Source organism: Spermophilus citellus, assembly GCF_964194105.1.
Source record: "Spermophilus citellus genome assembly, chromosome: 1".
NCBI lineage: Eukaryota > Metazoa > Chordata > Mammalia > Rodentia > Sciuridae > Spermophilus > Spermophilus citellus.
Window position 1 is genome coordinate 168,840,500 of NC_138182.1, and position 18,326 is coordinate 168,858,825.

Genomic DNA, 18,326 nt, shown 5'->3' on the forward strand with positions numbered 1-18,326 from the left:
AGTTTCCGTAGTGGGGGATAGGACTGTATCGCTTCCTTCCCCGTCTGAAATCCCGTACTCAGTCTGGGGGTCAGTGCGGGCTTAGCCGGCGGGGTTCCACCGAATGGCAGCCACTTTTCTCCCTGCTTGCTAATTAATCCTATCTCTGCGGCGCCCCGCCTTCTGTGGCCGCAGGGCAGGCCGAGGGAATCAGTCAGCCCGGGTCTCTGGGGTCGCACAATTGCCTATTTGAACTCCCAATTTTTACCCCAAATGCAGATTGCAGAATCACGTCGGTTACACATCCACAATTTTACATAATGCCCTATTAGTAACTGTTGTATTCTGCTACCTTTCCTATCCTCTACTATCCCCCCTCCCCTTCCCTCACATCTTTTTTCTCTACCCCATCTACTGTAATTCATTTCTCTCCTTGTTTATTTTCCCATTCCCCTCATAACCTCTTATATGTAATTTTGTATAGCAATGAGGGTCTCCCTTCATTTCCATGCAATTTCCCTTTTCTCTCCCTTTCCCTCCCATCTCATGTCTCTGTTTAATGTTAATCTTTTCTTCCTGCTCTTCCTCCCTGCTCTGTTCATAGTTGCTCTCATTATATCAAAGAAGACATTTGGTATTTGTTTTTTAGGGATTGGCTAGCTTCACTAAGCATAATCTGCTCTAGTGCCATCCATTTCCCTGCAAATTCCATGGTTTTGTCATTTTTTAGTGCTGCGTAATACTCCATGGTGTATAAATGCCACATTTTTTTTTATCCATTCATCTATTGAAGGGTATCTGGGTTGGTTCCACAGTCTAGCTATTGTGAATTGTGCTGCTATGAACATCGATGTGGAAGCATCCCTATAGTATGCTCTTTTAAGGTCTTCAGGGAATAGTCTGAGAAGTGTAATAGCTGGGTCAAATGGTGGTTCCATTCCCAGCTTTCCCAGGAATCTCCATACTGCTTTCCAAATTGGCCGAACCAATTTGCAGTCCCACCAGCAATGTACAAGTGTACCCTTTTCTCCACATCCTCGCCAGCACTTGTTGTTGTTTGACTTCATAGTGGCTGCCAATCTTACTGGAGTGAGATGGTATCTTAGGGTGGTTTTGATTTGCATTTCTCTGACTGCTAGAGATGGAGAGCATTTTTTCATGTACTTGTTGATTGATTGTATATCCTCCTCTGAGAAGTGTCTGTTCAGGTCCTTGGCCCATTTCTTGATTGGGTTATTTGTTATCTTATTGTCTAATTTTTTGAGTTCTTTGTATACTCTGGATATTAGGGCTCTATCTGAAGTGTGAGGAGTAAAAAGTTGTTCCCATGATATAGGCTCCCTATTTACCTCTTTTATTGTTTCTCTTGCTGAGAAAAAACTTTTTAGTTTAAGTAAATCCCATTTGTTGATTCTTGTTATTAACTCTTGGGCTATGGGTGTCCTATTAAGGAATTTGGAGCCCGACCCCACAATATGTAGATCGGAGCCAACTTTTTCTTCTATCAGACGCAGAGTCTCTGATTTGATATCGAGCTCCTTGATCCATTTTGAGTTAACTTTTGTGCATGGTGAGAGAAAGGGATTCAGTTTCATTTTGTTGCATATGGATTTCCTGTTTTCCCAACACCATTTGTTGAAGATGCTATCCTTCCTCCATTGCATGCTTTTAGCCCCTTTATCAAATATAAGATAGTTGTAACTTTGTGGATTAGTCTCTGTGTCCTCTATTCTATACCATTGGTCCACCCGCCTGTTTTGGTACCAGTCCCATGCTGTTTTTGTCACTATTGCTCTGTAATATAGTTTGAAATCTGGTATCACTATACCGCCTGATTTACACTTCCTGCTTAGAATTGCTTTTGCTATTCTGGGTCTTTTATTTTTCCATATGAATTTCATGATTGCTTTATCTATTTCTACAAGAAATGCTGTTGGGATTTTGATTGGCATCGCATTAAACCTATAGAGAACTTTGGGTAATATTGCCATTTTGATGATGTTAGTTCTGCCTATCCATGAACAGGGTATATTTTTCCATCTTCTGAGATCTTCTTCTATCTCTCTCTTTAGGGTTCTGTAGTTTTCATTGTATAAATCTTTCACCTCTTTTGTTAGGTTGATTCCCAAGTACTTTATTTTTGTTGAGGATATTGTGAATGGAGTGTTTTTCCTCATTTCCATTTCAGAAGTTTTGTTGCTGATATACAGAAATGCCTTTGATTTATGCGTGTTGATTTTATATCCTGCCACTTTGCTGAAATCATTTATTAGTTCTAGTAGTTTCTTTTTAAACCCTTTTGGGTCTTCTAGGTATAGAATCTTGTCGTACGCAAATAGTGATAATTTAAGTTCTTCTTTTCCTATTTTTATGCCTTTAATTTCTTTCATCTGTCTAATTGCTCTGGCCAGTGTTTCGAGAACTATATTGAATAGAAGTGGTGATAGAGGGCATCCCTGTCTTGTTCCAGATTTTAGAGGGAATGCCTTCAATTTTTCTCCATTCAGAATGATGCTAGCCTGAGGCTTAGCATAGATAGGTTTTTTTAAAATTTTTTTTTAAGAGAGAGTGAGAAAGGAGAAAGAGTGAGATAGAGAGAGAATTTTTTTAATATTTATTTTTTAGTTCTCGGCAGACACAACATCTTTGTTTGTATGTGGTGCTGAGGATTGAACTTGGGCCGCACGCATGCCAGGCGAGTGCACTACTGCTTGAGCCACATCCCCAGCCCCACAAATCATTCTTAATACTCGCTTGTTATAAAGCCTAACAGGTCTCTGTGATGTGTGGTCTCTCTCATAGAATGAGCCAGTAAATCTACCTTCACCTGATTATTGATATATCCTCATTGGTCTTTGGCTGTAGGGCTTTCAACAGAGATTTTTCATTCCTGTACTCCCAGTGCCTGAGATATAGCATTTCATAAGAGTTGTTTTTGAATGAAAAAAATTAATGCTATGTGGAAGTGAATTCCAAGTATCCTGGCTGCAGTGAGTGGCTCACATTGGTTCTTTTCACATTTATAGTCTGTAAAATAATTGAGGGCATGCAGATACCAACCGAGCATAGTAGAGCAGTGTTACACATGAATGAGATATACAATTTTAAAATGATAGTTCTGGGCACCTGGCCATCAATAGTGGTCATGAAGAATGGTAAAGCAAAGGCTTTAAATGAAATTCTAAAGTTACAAACTTGTGAATAGCACAGGTTCTGCAAAGAAAAATGCTGTCATAAGTCAAAGAATAATCATTATTTTGTATGCGCTATATAGAGAAGGCTGTCTAAATGGATATTCCTAGCTTGTCACAGGACTCTTGGAAACGAAGGCATAAATTATTGCCATACTGGTATAATGCCAATTTTACAGGCTACAGTTGTACCTAGGGAAGAGTAAATTGATATAATGACTGGGAACTGCAAGCTCTTTATTTAAAAATAATTTAAACAGGTATCCAATCCAGCTGAGGGCAGGGGGTGGAGGGAGTAAGGGGGGGAGGGAGAGAGAAAGAGGGAGAGAAAGAGAGGACAGGAGGAAGAGAGGAAGAGAACATAAATAAGCAACAGAGTATATGTATGTAGATTTTTGCAGCAGCATCAGCTGGCGAAAAGCAAGTCACATACACACCATACAATGAGCTTGTGGTCCATTCTTGAAGAGTAATATAGCTCATTCTTCTGCCTCCACACCAGTCCTTGAAATGAACTCTACACTTAAGTTTGATTCCTGCTAAGTCTGGTTTCAACAGTGAGATTATATCAATGGTGATATAACTGTTAAAAAGTACTTATTTTTGTAAGATATAAAGGAGTGTGATTACTTTTTAATTTTTAATTTGTTCTAATTAGTTATACAGGGCAGCAGAATGCATTTCAACTCATTGTACACAAATGGAACACAACTTCTCATTTCTCTGGCTGTACATGATGTAGTCACACTATTTGGGCAATCATACATGTGCGTAGGGTAATAACGTTCCTCTCATTCCACCATCCTTCCCATGCCTACACTCCCTCCTTCTCCTCACTCCCCTCTGCCCAATCCAAAGTTCCTCCATTCTTCCCTAGCACCCCCCTACCCACAACATTATGGATTAGCATCCATATATTAGAGAAAACATCTGGCCTTTGTTTTTTGGAAAAGACTAATTATTTTTAATTTAATTGTATGATAATGTCAACATTGCTTTGTATACCTATAGGTATACACGTTCTTATGTATCAGTTAAATACATTTAACCAAAAATGGTTCATTTTATATTAGTAGCAAAAATTAAGTATTGAGTGACAGGCAATGGAAACATGAGAACAGTACATTAAGATGAAATCTTCAACTGAAAATGTTTAAAAATGATGTATAGAACTAGAGAGCAATTCCATTTTCATAGATTGGAGACTTAATATTTTTTATATGTCAATTCTCCCCAAATCGACCTATAGATTCAATGCAATCCCTGTGAAACTCTTGAAAATCATGTTTATAGACAATGACAAGTTTTAGAGTGGCCAATGATTTTGGAAGAAAGAAAGAACGGTGGAAAATTACACTACCAGTTTCAAAATTCACTATAAAATCACCATTATCTAGAGAGCACAGTACTGATGTTACAATAGGTATATAGATCAATGGAATAGAATAGAATGCTTAGAAATAAACTTTTATGGTAAGTTCATTTTTAACAAGATGCCAAAGCAATACAAAGGAGAAAGGAAAGTCTTTTAATAAATCATGTTGGGATAGTCATATGCAAAATAATTAATATAGGATCTCTGCATATAATACCCAGAAATTAACAGAAAACCCATTTATATAATGGTCAATTGTTTTTAAATATTTTTTTAGTTGTACAGAGACCTTTATTTTATTTATTTTTATATGGAGCTGAGGCTCAAACCCAGTGCCTCACAGGTGGTAGGCAAGTACTCTACCACTGAGCCACAGTCTCAGCCCTGGTCAATTGATTTTTGATAAGAATATCAAGGCAATTAGATGAGGTGTGGAAAGAGAATGATATTTTCAAAAATGGTACTTGATCGACTGGATATGTATTTTTAAAAAACACAGATTTGAGCTTTACCTATCATTATAAAAATAGCTTTAAATTGGTAGTAGAACTAAACATAAGATTTAAATCTATATAACTTTTAGAAAAAAAACAGGAAAAAATTCTCTGGCCATGGCATATGCAAGGACTTGAAATCACAGATCCTTAAAGAAAACATATAGTTAAATTTTGTCAAAATTATAAAGCATTTATTCTTAAAAAAGACATCATGAGTAAAATGAAATGACAAACCACAGAATGAAAGAAAATATTTGCAAATCATATATTTTAAAAAGAACTTATATCCAGAAAAAAAGACTCAATAAGAAGACAATAAACTTAAATATGTGACATATTTTACCAAAGAAAGTGCATAAATGACAAGTTTTCCCCGAAGAAGATATATTAAGCAAGAAACAGTAAAAGGTTTTCAGTGTCAGTAGTAACCAGGGAAATGCAAACTGAGAACACAATAAGAAGATTATAATTAAAAAGATTGACAATTCCAAGTGTTAGCAAAAATATGCAAAAATTGTAATACCAATAACACTAAGATGATATGTAAAATGGTACATGGGGGAAATAGCCACATTTAGCAGTTTTTAAAAAAAATTAATCATGTACCTGCCACACAATGAGGTTATTGTATTTCTCGGTATCTACTAAATAAAAATAAAAACATATGTCCAGATAAAGACTCTGATATAAGAAGGCTGATTCTTAGTGGGGTAGGGAGGGGTAGTATGGGAGGAAGAGAGGAACTCTAGATAGGGCAGAGGGGCTGGAGGGGAAGGGAGGGAGCATGGGGTAATTAATGATGGTGGAATGTGATGGACATTATTATCCAAAGTACATGTATGAAGACACGAATTGGTGTGAATATACTTTGTATACAACCAGAGATATGAAAAATTGTGCTCTATATGCATGATAAGAACTGTAATGCATTCCACTGTCATATATAAATTAAAAAAACATTTATTTATTTTTCTTTCTTTCTTTTTCTTGGGGTGGGTAATCAGAGATTGAACCCAGGGGCACTCAACCACTGACCAACATTCTCAGCCTTTTAAAAAAAAATTAAAATTTGTTTTAATTAGTTATACATGACAGTAGAATGCATTTATGCACTTTGATACACCATACATAGATGGGGTATAATTTCTCATTTTTATGATTGTAGAATCATGTTGAAGAATCACATAGGTCATGCTGTCATATATACATACATAAATTAATAATCTGTTTATTTTACTATTCTTCCTATTCCTATATCCCCTCCCCTCCCTTCATTCTCCTCTACCTAATCTAAGGTAATTCTGATTTTCTCTGGTGCACTCTCTCCCATTGTGCATTAGCATCTGCATATTAGAGAAAACATTCAGCCTTTGTTTGGGGGGGGATTGGTTTATTTCACAGCATGATATTCTCCAACTTCATCCACTGCAAATGCCATAATTTTATTCTTCTTTAAAGCTGAGTAATATTCAATTGAATATATATATATACCACATTTTCTTTCTCTATTCACTTATTGAAGAATATCTAGGTTGGTTCTATAGTTTAGGTATTGTGAATTTAGCTGCTGCTATAAACATTGACGTGACTGCATCACTGTAGTATGCTGATGTTAAATCCTTTGGATGTATACTGATGAGTGGGATAGCTGGGTCAAATGGTGGTTCCATTCTGAGTTTTCTGAGGAATCTCTATACTGCTTTGCATAGTGGTGGTACCTGGTTCAACATACAGAATTCAATAAACATAATTCATAATTTATCATATTAATAGACTTAAAAACAAGAATCATAAATCATCTCAAAAAAAGCAGAAAAAGCATTTGACAAAATACAGCACCTCTTCATGTTCAAAACACTAGAAAACTAGGCATAGAAGGACATACCTCAACATTATAAAAGCTATGTATGCTAAACCCAAAGGCCAGCATCATTCTAAATGGAGAAAAATTGAAAGCATTCCCTCTAAGAACTGGAACAAGACAAGGATATCCTCTTTTACCACTTTTATTCAATATCACCCTTGAAACCCTAGCCAGAGCAATTAGATAGAAGAAAGAAATTAAAGGAATAAAAATAGATAAAGAACTCAAACTATCCTCAGCCCTTTTTGTATTTTATTTAGAGACAGGTTCTCACTGAGTTGCTCAGGACTTCATGAAATTGCTGAGGCTGGTTTTTAAATTGCAATCCACCTATCTCAGCATCCCCAGCCTCTGGGATTACAGGCATGTGTCACCATGTCCGTTCTGAAATTAATTAATTAATAATAATAATAATAATAATAATAATTATTATTATTATTATTATTATTTAAATTTTTAGTTGTAGATGGACATAATATCTTTATTTATTTATTTATTTTTATGTGGTGTTGAGGATCAAACCCAGTGCCTCATATATGTGAGGCAAGTTTTCACCACTGAGCCACAACCCCAGCACTTATATGAAATTTATTAAAAGGGAAATCTATATTTTGAAACATATAGGAAATATATCAGTGTTTGCCTAGGGTGTGGGACTTAAAAATAAGCATGAGAGAATTTTCAAAGGTGGTGGAAATATTCTAAAACAGGATAGTAGTGATGATTACACATAGTATGAATTGATTTTATGGAATATAAATTGTATGTTAATAAAACTATTTTAGAAGGGAAAGGAGAAACAGGAGGCAGGAAGACCAAGGGAAGGCAAATTCAAAGTTTGTATGAAGGAAGAATTAAGTTTATATTGTGCTGTTCCAAAGGAAGAACTAGAACTAATAAATGAAAATGAGAAAAATGTAGATTTTTATATTATAAGGAAAAATTTACTCATCACTCTCACTAAAATAAATGCCTTTTATTATAAGATTGTTTCTTATTCCTGGAAGATTAGTATCATCTAAAAATAATTTTATGAAATCATATTAAGAAGAAAATTGAAGTACATTACACTGAGATGTCTCCCAAAATTATGATTTTATATATCTGAAGCCTAATAAAGTTAAGGACCACATAATTCCTGATGTTTATATACTGAAGCTGCTATATATTAAAATAAAACTAATTTTAGAGAAAACTTCCTATGCTTGAGTGGATTGTGGTAAATTTGGGGGCTGTCCTGCCTTAAATCAACTGGACTCCATGCTAACCCAACTCCTGCTTTGAACAAGGTTGGTCAGTTTTATAAGTAAAGTAAGAGACTCCTACATTTTAAATCATGGGTAATGATGATAGCCCATATATCTTTAAAGGGTAATCACTCACCTGATGTACAAACACCTTCCCTCTGAATTTTAAGGGAGAGTGAATTAGCAGAAAGGAAGCAATCCTGAGCACCTGTTTTTAAACGTCCTGTAGTAAGTATTGCAAGGCCCTCTACGGGGATCTCATAACCTGGTAAAAAATAGAATATATGCTTATAATACATTAAAACTGTGATTTTTTTTAAACTAATGAGCTTCAAAGTTACAAATAATATATTAGGAGTTTAGTGGAAGAAATCTGATCAATGAAGAAATGAAAAATGTAAGCCGCTCCAAACTTAAAAATTTTTTTTCTAATGTTTGTTCAATGAATGTGGATAAATTCCTAACTTACTCAGATAAAAATAAAAGTCCTCTAATCTCACAGACATTTATAATTAGAAGTTATACCATGATATATTTAGCCATTTCAAGTTCAAGTTAGAAAAAATGTTTTTCAATTGAGTTTCTAGAACATAAACCACTCTGCGTTCTGGTGGGAAACATAAATGACTGTATAAGTTGAATATAAAATTCATGAACATCTGGAAGCCTGCTAATTGCAGACAGAATGTCACATAAAACAAGAAATCAAAGAGCTTCTTTCTGGCTCATATGTCTTTAGGAGGCAGAAATCACTTTCCTTGGCACAAGAACACTGGCATAATTGACAAAATGTTGAGATGGCACATTTCACCATATGTACTTCCTTGGATCCAATCAAGTCTCATGAATGCTGGAGTCATAAACTTGACATTTGGTCTAGGGAAGTGTATGATAAATTCTTAAATCACAGGTAATAAAAGAAGTAGTGCAGAAGTTTAAATACAGCAAAAGACAGGAAGCTGAACTGCCTTAGCCAATTGGGATAAACTAAACTCCTAATAAATTCAGATCTAAGGATGTTGGGGGTCAGGTCTCCAACATACTCAGAGAAATAGTTCCAGCTGGGAACAGTGGCACACACCTGTAATCCCAGCTACTTAGGACCCTGAGACAGGAGGATTACAATTTCCAGGGCAGCCTAAGTAATTTAGTGAGATCCCATCTCTAACTAAAGTGAAAAAAAGCATTGGGGATGTAGATCAGTGGTAAAGTACTTATCTAGTATAATTATATGAACTTAATTATATATATATATATATATATATATATATATATTTATTCCACTACTATATATATATATATATATATATATATATATATATATATATATATTCCATTACTATGTGTATGTGTATGTATGAAGATATATATATATATATACATAATACACATATACATAGTAATGGAATATATATACATATATATATATATATATATATATGTATATATATATTCCATTACAATAGTGCAAAAATCATACTTTTTTAAGTTGGCCAAGAGTTTTTTCTTCTAAATGTAAGCCAACATTGAAAAATTGGGGAGTTTTCTATGAGAATATTTTTGCTTGCCTTTGTCACAAATCACCAATCTTATAAGAAGAAGATCTAATAATTCCCTTATAGCTACATTCTGCTGTTACTATGCAGAACAACTCCCATTCTCGAGGGAGCATGTGCTCTCCACTTTATATCACCTCCTAGCTCCCCAGTTGCCGCTGCTGCTCACACAATGAACACTTCCATCCTTTTGGTACTCTTGCATTTTACATATTTAGTCCTTATAAGAATTAGAGATAATAACATCTGCTTCAGGAGAAAGAAAAATGGACCTTTGTCACAAATCACCAATCTTATTCTGCTTTTGAGGATCCAAATCTCCCCTCTGTCTCTGAATGCCCTAAGGCCTGTGAAGGGCTTTCCCAGCTCATTGAACTCCTATTACACTCACTCTTCCTTGCTCATCTTTTGGTACTTCTCTATGTCTCTCAGAGTTCTAGGGATAATAACCACACTTATGTGCCTATAACTCCTCTGGGTTGAAACACAGTGGAGGAAATAAGGGAGATGAATATTAAAAATTCAACTTTATTAGTGATGACATGGAATTGAAGAATATGGTTAAATCAGGAGCCAAATGGGTCTTCTGACATAATTCACCTTGATTTGAATTTAACCACACCCCCAAAACTGCAGACCCCTCTGCTGTTGAGACAGAACCTACTCGGAATAACTTCTCTCTGATATGCATTTCTGTGAGAATGACTCCCAAAAAGGAAAACCCATATGGAGCAATACTGATCATTCTTAGTACCTTTTCCCAAATTAACAAATGACAGAAGTCTCCTATGAAGTTCTCAGGAAGAAATTAAATCCCCAGTGAAATGTAATCCTGATTTGTAAATTAAAGTTTAAAATAAATAAGTACAGATTAGAATCTGCTTACTCCAAGTTCTTTCTGTATTTTCTAGAAAAGGCCCAAGTTGTGCCATAGTCTAGGTTGTGTTCCATAAGAATGAGTATTGTACCTTCAGAAGTTAAATACTTTTCCTCCTGGGTCCCACCACCAAAAAAGACTAAAAAGTTCATTACACATATAAAATTCGTAGAATTATAGCTTAAATACAATCTAATCCCAGCTACAAACTGGTTTTTTCCAGTCATAAAATTCAGGTTCTAGAACCTGAAACCAACATGCAGTGTCCCTAAAGGCCATGGTTGAGGTTCAGTGCTGTCTGAAGAAAGGAAAAGAAAAGCAGAGAAGTTTAATTTTTCTGGAAACAGTATCACTTGACCATGGTCCCAAATCAGCAAATTGTAAGGTCTTCCGTAAGGAGATTAATTACACTTAACAAATATGAAAGGGAAGAAAATCCATTTTTACATTCTTTGTCCTTGATCGGAAAGTGAGGAAAAACTCTTGGCAAAACTTTGAAATCTGCAGTAGTCATGGCCCTAGTTAGCAGCCATTTAACTTTTTTTTCCAAGAAGGATAAAAGTTGGGAAAGAATAGTACATAAAGCAAGTTTACCAGGTCTTTTTGAAGACCGGCATATTCAAACTTTAAATTTCATTTCTCCTTAAAACCTCAGTTTGCAGCCACCACCCCCAGTTCCCATTCCAGGGTGCATTTGCTGGAGATGGATGCAAGCTTTCCACAGAGAGTACTCCTGTTTGTGCTAGAATACCTTAGGCCTGTAAGACTTGCCTACCAGGGGTGGTTTCCTTCTACCCCTCACCTTGGTTTCTGCTAGAGAGTCACCCTCTACTGTAGGCCCAATCTTTTCTTAGTTTTTGAATCTTTTACGTAATACATCTTTCTGCAGCATACTTTTTTTTTTTTTTTTTTTTTTTTTTACGACAGGGTAGGTCACTAATGCTCTATTTCTATCTGCTGTTCTCCTACTTTGAGAAGGCTCAAAAATAGTTGAACCTGTTTTCTTAATTGATTCCTTTCCTTTCCTACCACACACATAGATATTCATAAGACCTATGTAACTGCTTACTTTTCCATTCCCTCTGTTTTTAAACTCAATTATCTGCTTGTCTTTTTGTAATACCACTTTCAAGAGCAACTAAACTGGGACTTATTTTCTTTAATTTGTCATACCTCTCCATTCAAATCTCCAGAGAAAATATCTTTCTTCTTACGATTGAATTTGCTTGTTTTGCTTCATTGTTCTTTCATTCTTCCCAAATCCTTGTTCTAATAATAAACCCAGAACATATTTTTAAACCAAGACACTCTTCTTGAATTCTGAATAAAGCCATTCCAGAGAGAGAATACATGAAGCATAATCTATTTTAATTGCCATTTAAAACTTTGGATTCACAGTAATTTGGTTGGCTTTGGGCAGTATTCACTGTATACTAAAAGCATCTAGTTTCTTTATTTGGGTTTTAATAACTATCTCTAAACTCATACGGGAAAACCAAAATCTGGGTCTCTGAAATAATAAAAAACCATGATAGTTAATATGTTGTCCTTTTTACAGTCCATTAAATTGGCTGGGAGTTGAAAACTTTTGTGCAAAATTTATGTGATTCTAAGCAGTTAGCTCTTCCATAGTTCCCTCCTTTGATGCTGAATGCAGTTGAAAATAACACAAATAGGAATAGAATTTGGGACAGCTAATCAAATACTGTATTTTTATGCTAGGTTTTAAATTCATAGTAGTTCATTTGTAGTCCACATGGACTTAACTGTCTTTACAAACCATATATAGACCTGGCTAAGAAATACAAGTAGCACAATTATTCCACCCACCAGTACTTATTAAGTATGTATGCTGAAGCTCTGTTTTGATGTGAGCCTGCAAAGTAGAAGTACTCTTTTCTTGGATAGGAATCAACAATGAACCTGAGATGCTGGAGTGTGAGTCTTCTGTTCAGTTAGCTTTGCAGTAAACACTTGGGTAGATTTCTTGACTTTGAAAAGGTCAAGACTCTAAAAATTCTAAAGCAACTAAAATTAAGCAATGTATTGTTTAGGCACATGTATATTAAACACTAGTTCAGGAAACTGGTTACAGTAGGACATAAGGAAGAAAAACAGGATGGGGTAAATAAATAGACAAATGGGAATTATTGGTAATTTTCTAGTTTTCAGGTCAGGTGGTAGTTTCATGCATGTTAATTTATTCTAAGTAATTCAGTTTGTGTACATAAAGTACAGCATACATATATATTTGCCATATAAATTTCTATATATGTTTATATTTTTCATTTTTACTAACAAATTACTCACAATAGCAAATAATTTTTCATTTGTAATATCCTGAAAACTGGAAATGAGCTATTTTAATTTTGGAAAGGTTGATCCTTACTAGGTTTTTAATTACTATTATACAATGTTCAATTTTATGTTAGGAATAGAAAAACTATAATTTCCAATTATATTCCACAATACAAACGTTCCACGAGGAAATAGTACCACTTGAATTTCTGGAATAAACATATGGTATTAACCAAAACAATGCTAGTATTAAATGTGCCCTTGAGAAGATATACCATACTATATTTCCCTGACTTCCAACCAATTTGACTGAATTTCTACCTATAAACCTTGGGAAGAGTATAGTAAAAATGCTAAGTTAAATTTATTTTTAGCTATGTTGTAGCTCTGTATCACTAGAGGAAAAAAAATGCACAGCAATTCCCTCCTCCACAAAAATGTCTTGATGGTAGAAAAATGAAGAGTTCCCAAGAACATGAAAATGTGACAAATTTTAAAGATAAAATTTGGGAGATTGACTTTCAGTTATGAAAGGCTGGGTAATTTGTATCATTTTGTTGGCTGAAAAAGAAGAAACTTTTGACAAAATAAAATAAAATCTGTGTAATGACATAAAAGAACCACTAAGAAAATAAAGACTTATGACGAAGTCCAGGAAACCAGACTTACAACCTGGAATTTGAGGACTGCTTGTGTCCCAGGATTTTTTGTTTACTACAATGGAAAAGACCAAGATGCTCTGAACTTTAATTACTTTCAGGAGGCTAATCTGGAATCAATAATAAATCTGCAATCAACCAAGGGAAGGGAGTGGGAGAATGCCTTAGTAAGCCATCCAGACTTTGGGCTGTGACCACTGAGTTTGACATCTTAGAAATAAGTAGAAATTTGAAACAAATTCATTTTCATACGCACTGAAACAGTTTTGAATTACTTCAACCCTTGATTGAATTAAAGTGGACTGGAATTGCTAGTGTCTCTAACCGTACCAGAGACAAGTATAAATTCTCTCTTGTAGATAATAACATTATAATGATCCTAAAATTAGATCTATAATTTTTTATGTGCATTTGGTAAAAAAAAAATCAAGCAACAGATAGAAGAGATAGTTTATATCAAATTCAAGAGAAAAAAACAGGTAACAGAAATAGTCATGTAGGATATACAGAGACAAGAGCATAAAATAAATATGTCTAGTATAATCAAGTATATAGAATTGAGCAAATAACTAAAGATATGACAAAAATAAACTAAATGGAAATTATAGAATCAGTAGATGAGTATTGCTATTAATATGGCTATAGAGAAAATTAGTGGCTTGAAAGAAAGAACTAAATAGTCAAGCCAGAGTCTGGGGGGAAAAAAGATACAGAAACAGAAGTGCAAACAGCATATGGTTATGGATTTGTTGTTCCAAAGGAAAAAGAAATGATGAAGTAGAAAGATTATTTAAAGGCATATTGGCTGAGATATGTCCAAAGCTGATAGAGCATATTAAGTTACATATTCAAAAAACACTGTAAAATCTAATTGGGGTGATATCAAAGAAAAGATTATATTTGCACACTATATCCCAAATCTCTGAAAACCAAGAGTAAAGAGAAAATTCTTGAAATGGCCAGAAGACAAAAGACTATATATCCTTTCAAGTGCATAGAATTATTGACCAAAATTAACTGCTGACAAGTAGTATCAATACTTTTGCTGCCCTGAAAAAGGTCAGAGTCCCTTTAGTCAGTTGTAGATACTCACCAGGTGAATTTACTTAACAATTTTAGTCCACAGGGTTTGTTTCTAGAGGTAAGCCACGTAAGAATACCATCTTGAATAGTGTTTGTGCTACATCTTATAATAAGGATGTACAGAGAAAGTGTAATCCTTAAATTTCCTTTGCATCTTATTTTTACTTTATTTCCAGCAAAAGACTATCCATTTTTATATTTTTGACTGTCAAATTCTATTTAGACTATCTTGGTTCCTTTTACCTAATAAACTCTTATTCTTTTGAAAATTCTTATAGGTTTCTTGAATTTTTTTTTTAACTTCATGCATTCTCTTCCTCCATCCCACAAGGAATGATTTAAATAGTATCTAAAAATGGTACATGGCGTTGACATTTCAGTTTAAGATCAGTGGTGCTAACGGGAAAGATTCACAGGAGAGGAGTGATAACCCAAGTTCTTTAAGCCAACAATATCATGGAAATACCACTAAACTACGTAAGAATCAGGTTCTAATTCTGGCTTTGTTCCCAAGTAACTTTAGGCAAATTTTTTGGCACATTTCTTCATCTATTGAATGATCTCTTTAAATCCCTTCAAATTCAAATATTCTATGATATATTGTAGATGAACATTTACTTTTTAAGAAAACCTATGTAATATATATTCCATAATATCTTCCTCCAGACTTTTCACTCAAGCTTATATCCTTCAATACAAGGACAAATTTAAAATAGAAAAGAAGCAAGTGCAAAATATAGACGTCTGTGACCATCCTCATTTCCAACTACTATTTTCTAACATGGCAGCCTGAATGCATAAAGAATATATGTTTACTGTTTGATGGTATTTCCTATTAAATATCTATGGACTTTAAAATTTACACATTTAAAAGTAATTATTGCTCTTGTCTCTCCCTCAGTCTGTTAATATGGAAATGCAGAAACATTTTCAATTTCTAAATTATTCATAGAAACTATGTTGTCTACATCTTGAATATTTCATTGAAATCTTATATGCTTAATGTGGGAACCAGGCATCACGTCATTTTTAAAAGTTTCCTCCTGATTAGGTCTTTACATTGTTTAAACGACATTTAATCATATAACCTTCAAATTAAAAAGTCTTTACTTGACAGATTTTCAAAGCTATACCATTACATGAACTGCTTATATATTATTTACTTATTTTGAACTACTTGTAAATTATCATTTTAAATATTCTCAGGAAAAATAGAAATGTCATTTTTGATTTTCCTCGAAGAGACATTCTATTATGTAACAGTTTCATAATGTTTCCTTGGCAACATTGCTAAGAATGTCTCTGAAGCAATAAAGAATCTGTGGTAAATGATTGATGCCTAGTTTAAAAATAGAAAATGTGAATATACCATGTGTAGTTAAACATGTCACTATAATCACACAACCAAGTGGGGTCATCAACATACTAGTTAGAGCTATACTAAATGTTTGTTAAAATGATACAATTTACTAAAACTGAAGCTTTGAAAACTAAATAAAATTACAACTTCCTGAATAAATAGATGTATTAATGTCACTGGTACTTTAAGTATAATTGCTAAAGACCCCAATGTTTTCCAAATGGGACTTAATTATCTTAAATTGAACTTCTCATTAATTGAGGCATTCATTCATTATTGAGCTGTGAACTGTATGAGGTACTGAATTTTCATTAGTAAAGATCTCTGTGGAAAGAAAAAACTGAATAGAGAAAGCAATACCTTACTCTGTGTGGTAAATAGAATTAGCATTTCACCTGCATCTCAAATTTAACAGGTTAAGGCAGCAAGAAACTTCAAAAGATCACCTAGTCCTTTCTTTTGCCCCAGGGTGGGACAAACAACCATCTGTTTCCTACATACTTTCCCAAGAAGGATTATTTTAATGATATAACCTAATACTTAGTCTAATACATGTGGTTGATGCTCCATTTTTGATTCATGAAAAATATGTCAGTCAAACTTTTCTACAGTGAGAGGAAATTTAATAAGAAGAAAAAATACATATTTAAATTATTTTTTGAAAAATATATGCCTGAGCCAGGCATGATGGTGCATACCTGTAATCCCAGTGGCTTGGGAGGCTGAGGCAGGAGGATTGCAAGTTCAAAGTCAACCTCAGCAACTTAGTGAGGTCCTAAGTAACTTAGTGAGATCATGTCTCAAAATACAAATAAAGAAATAAATGAATAAATAATTAAATAAATAGGCTGGGGTCTTTGCTCAGTTGTCAAGCACCCCTGGGTTCAATTCCCAGCACCAACCCCCATCCACTACCACCCCAAACAAAAACAAAACAAAACAAAACAAACCTCAAAATGTGTATGCCTAATCTATTACAGCTGGATGTTAACATGAAAATGACTATCCTTCAACATTCTCCTACCACTAGACTTACAGCTGATAAAACAATTACAATGTACAAAGACCAGCATTGCAAATTAGGAAGCAAAACTGCTGATATTCATTAAAATAGAACAAGAAAAGATGACACTGGCCTAAAGTCACAGCTCTACAATCACCTCAGAAAGAACTGTTCAAGGCAACTGCAAATTCTCTAAATTGGAAGATGGAAACCAGACGGCCATTTATCAGAATTCATGAAACTGGTGGGTTAACTGGTTAGCTAGAAGGTAGTTTATAAATCTCCATCTCTTTGCAGTTCTTGGCAGTCATCTCTTTAACTTATATTCTACAATTTTGATTTGCACTTACTAACATGTTTCTTCCTAGTGCCCTGAAACATCAACGGAATTTTCCATTTGCTCCTAAATCCTAACATAGTATAAGAATTTATTGCATAAGACATTTATCATTTTAAAGTAATACATTTGTTTATTGTTTGCTTTAATAGTACCTAGAATATGTTTATAACATATCAGATACTTTTAAAATGTTATAAATATTGACTCATTTAAGTTATAAGCGCCCTGAAGCAAGATGTAGGCATCATAGTGTAGACTCTAGCTAAGCCAGAGTAGGGTACATGAATAGAACCCCCCGGTATTTGGAAGGTGGATTATCCATAGTTTTTGTTAAGTGTTTGTTAAGCACCTGCAGTTCTCAGCCTCCTACCAGACAATAGTCAAAACTAATTCCTCACCTGTATAGATGAAGAGCTATCAACCAAACCAGGAAGCTCTTACACTAGAACTCTTTACATATATATTCATGTGTAATGAATTGAGCATAGTTCTTATTATTGGCACTGTCACTCTCAAGAAAGCCTTGATCAATTTCTGAAATCAAAAATCCCTTCAGGAATTTTGATGCACAGATAAAGAGAAATGGATACATAGACTTATACAGACACAGATATAGGTACAGGGACAAAAATAGATTTTTTAATACATAAACAAGTAGACACAACCTGACTTTAGATCCAGATGCTCGTAGGAAAAACAAAGTATGAAGTTACATTATAAAAGTCTGATGAAATTAGGTTTGATTTTTTTTTTTGGTCTGGTTTGTCTCATGTTGCTAAATTTGCATTCTGAGAGCCCTCTTTATAAGATATCATTTTTGAGAGCACTCTGTAAGAATTCCGTGATAGAAGGCTTTGTATGGCAACATGAAAGGAATTTTTATTTTTTTCATAAATAACTATGTCCTTTGTACTCCTGTTTTGTGTCCTATGCTTTATTGAATGATGAACTCTTGAGTTTCATAAAGAGTAAATTCTCTCATTGTCATAAGTTTTAC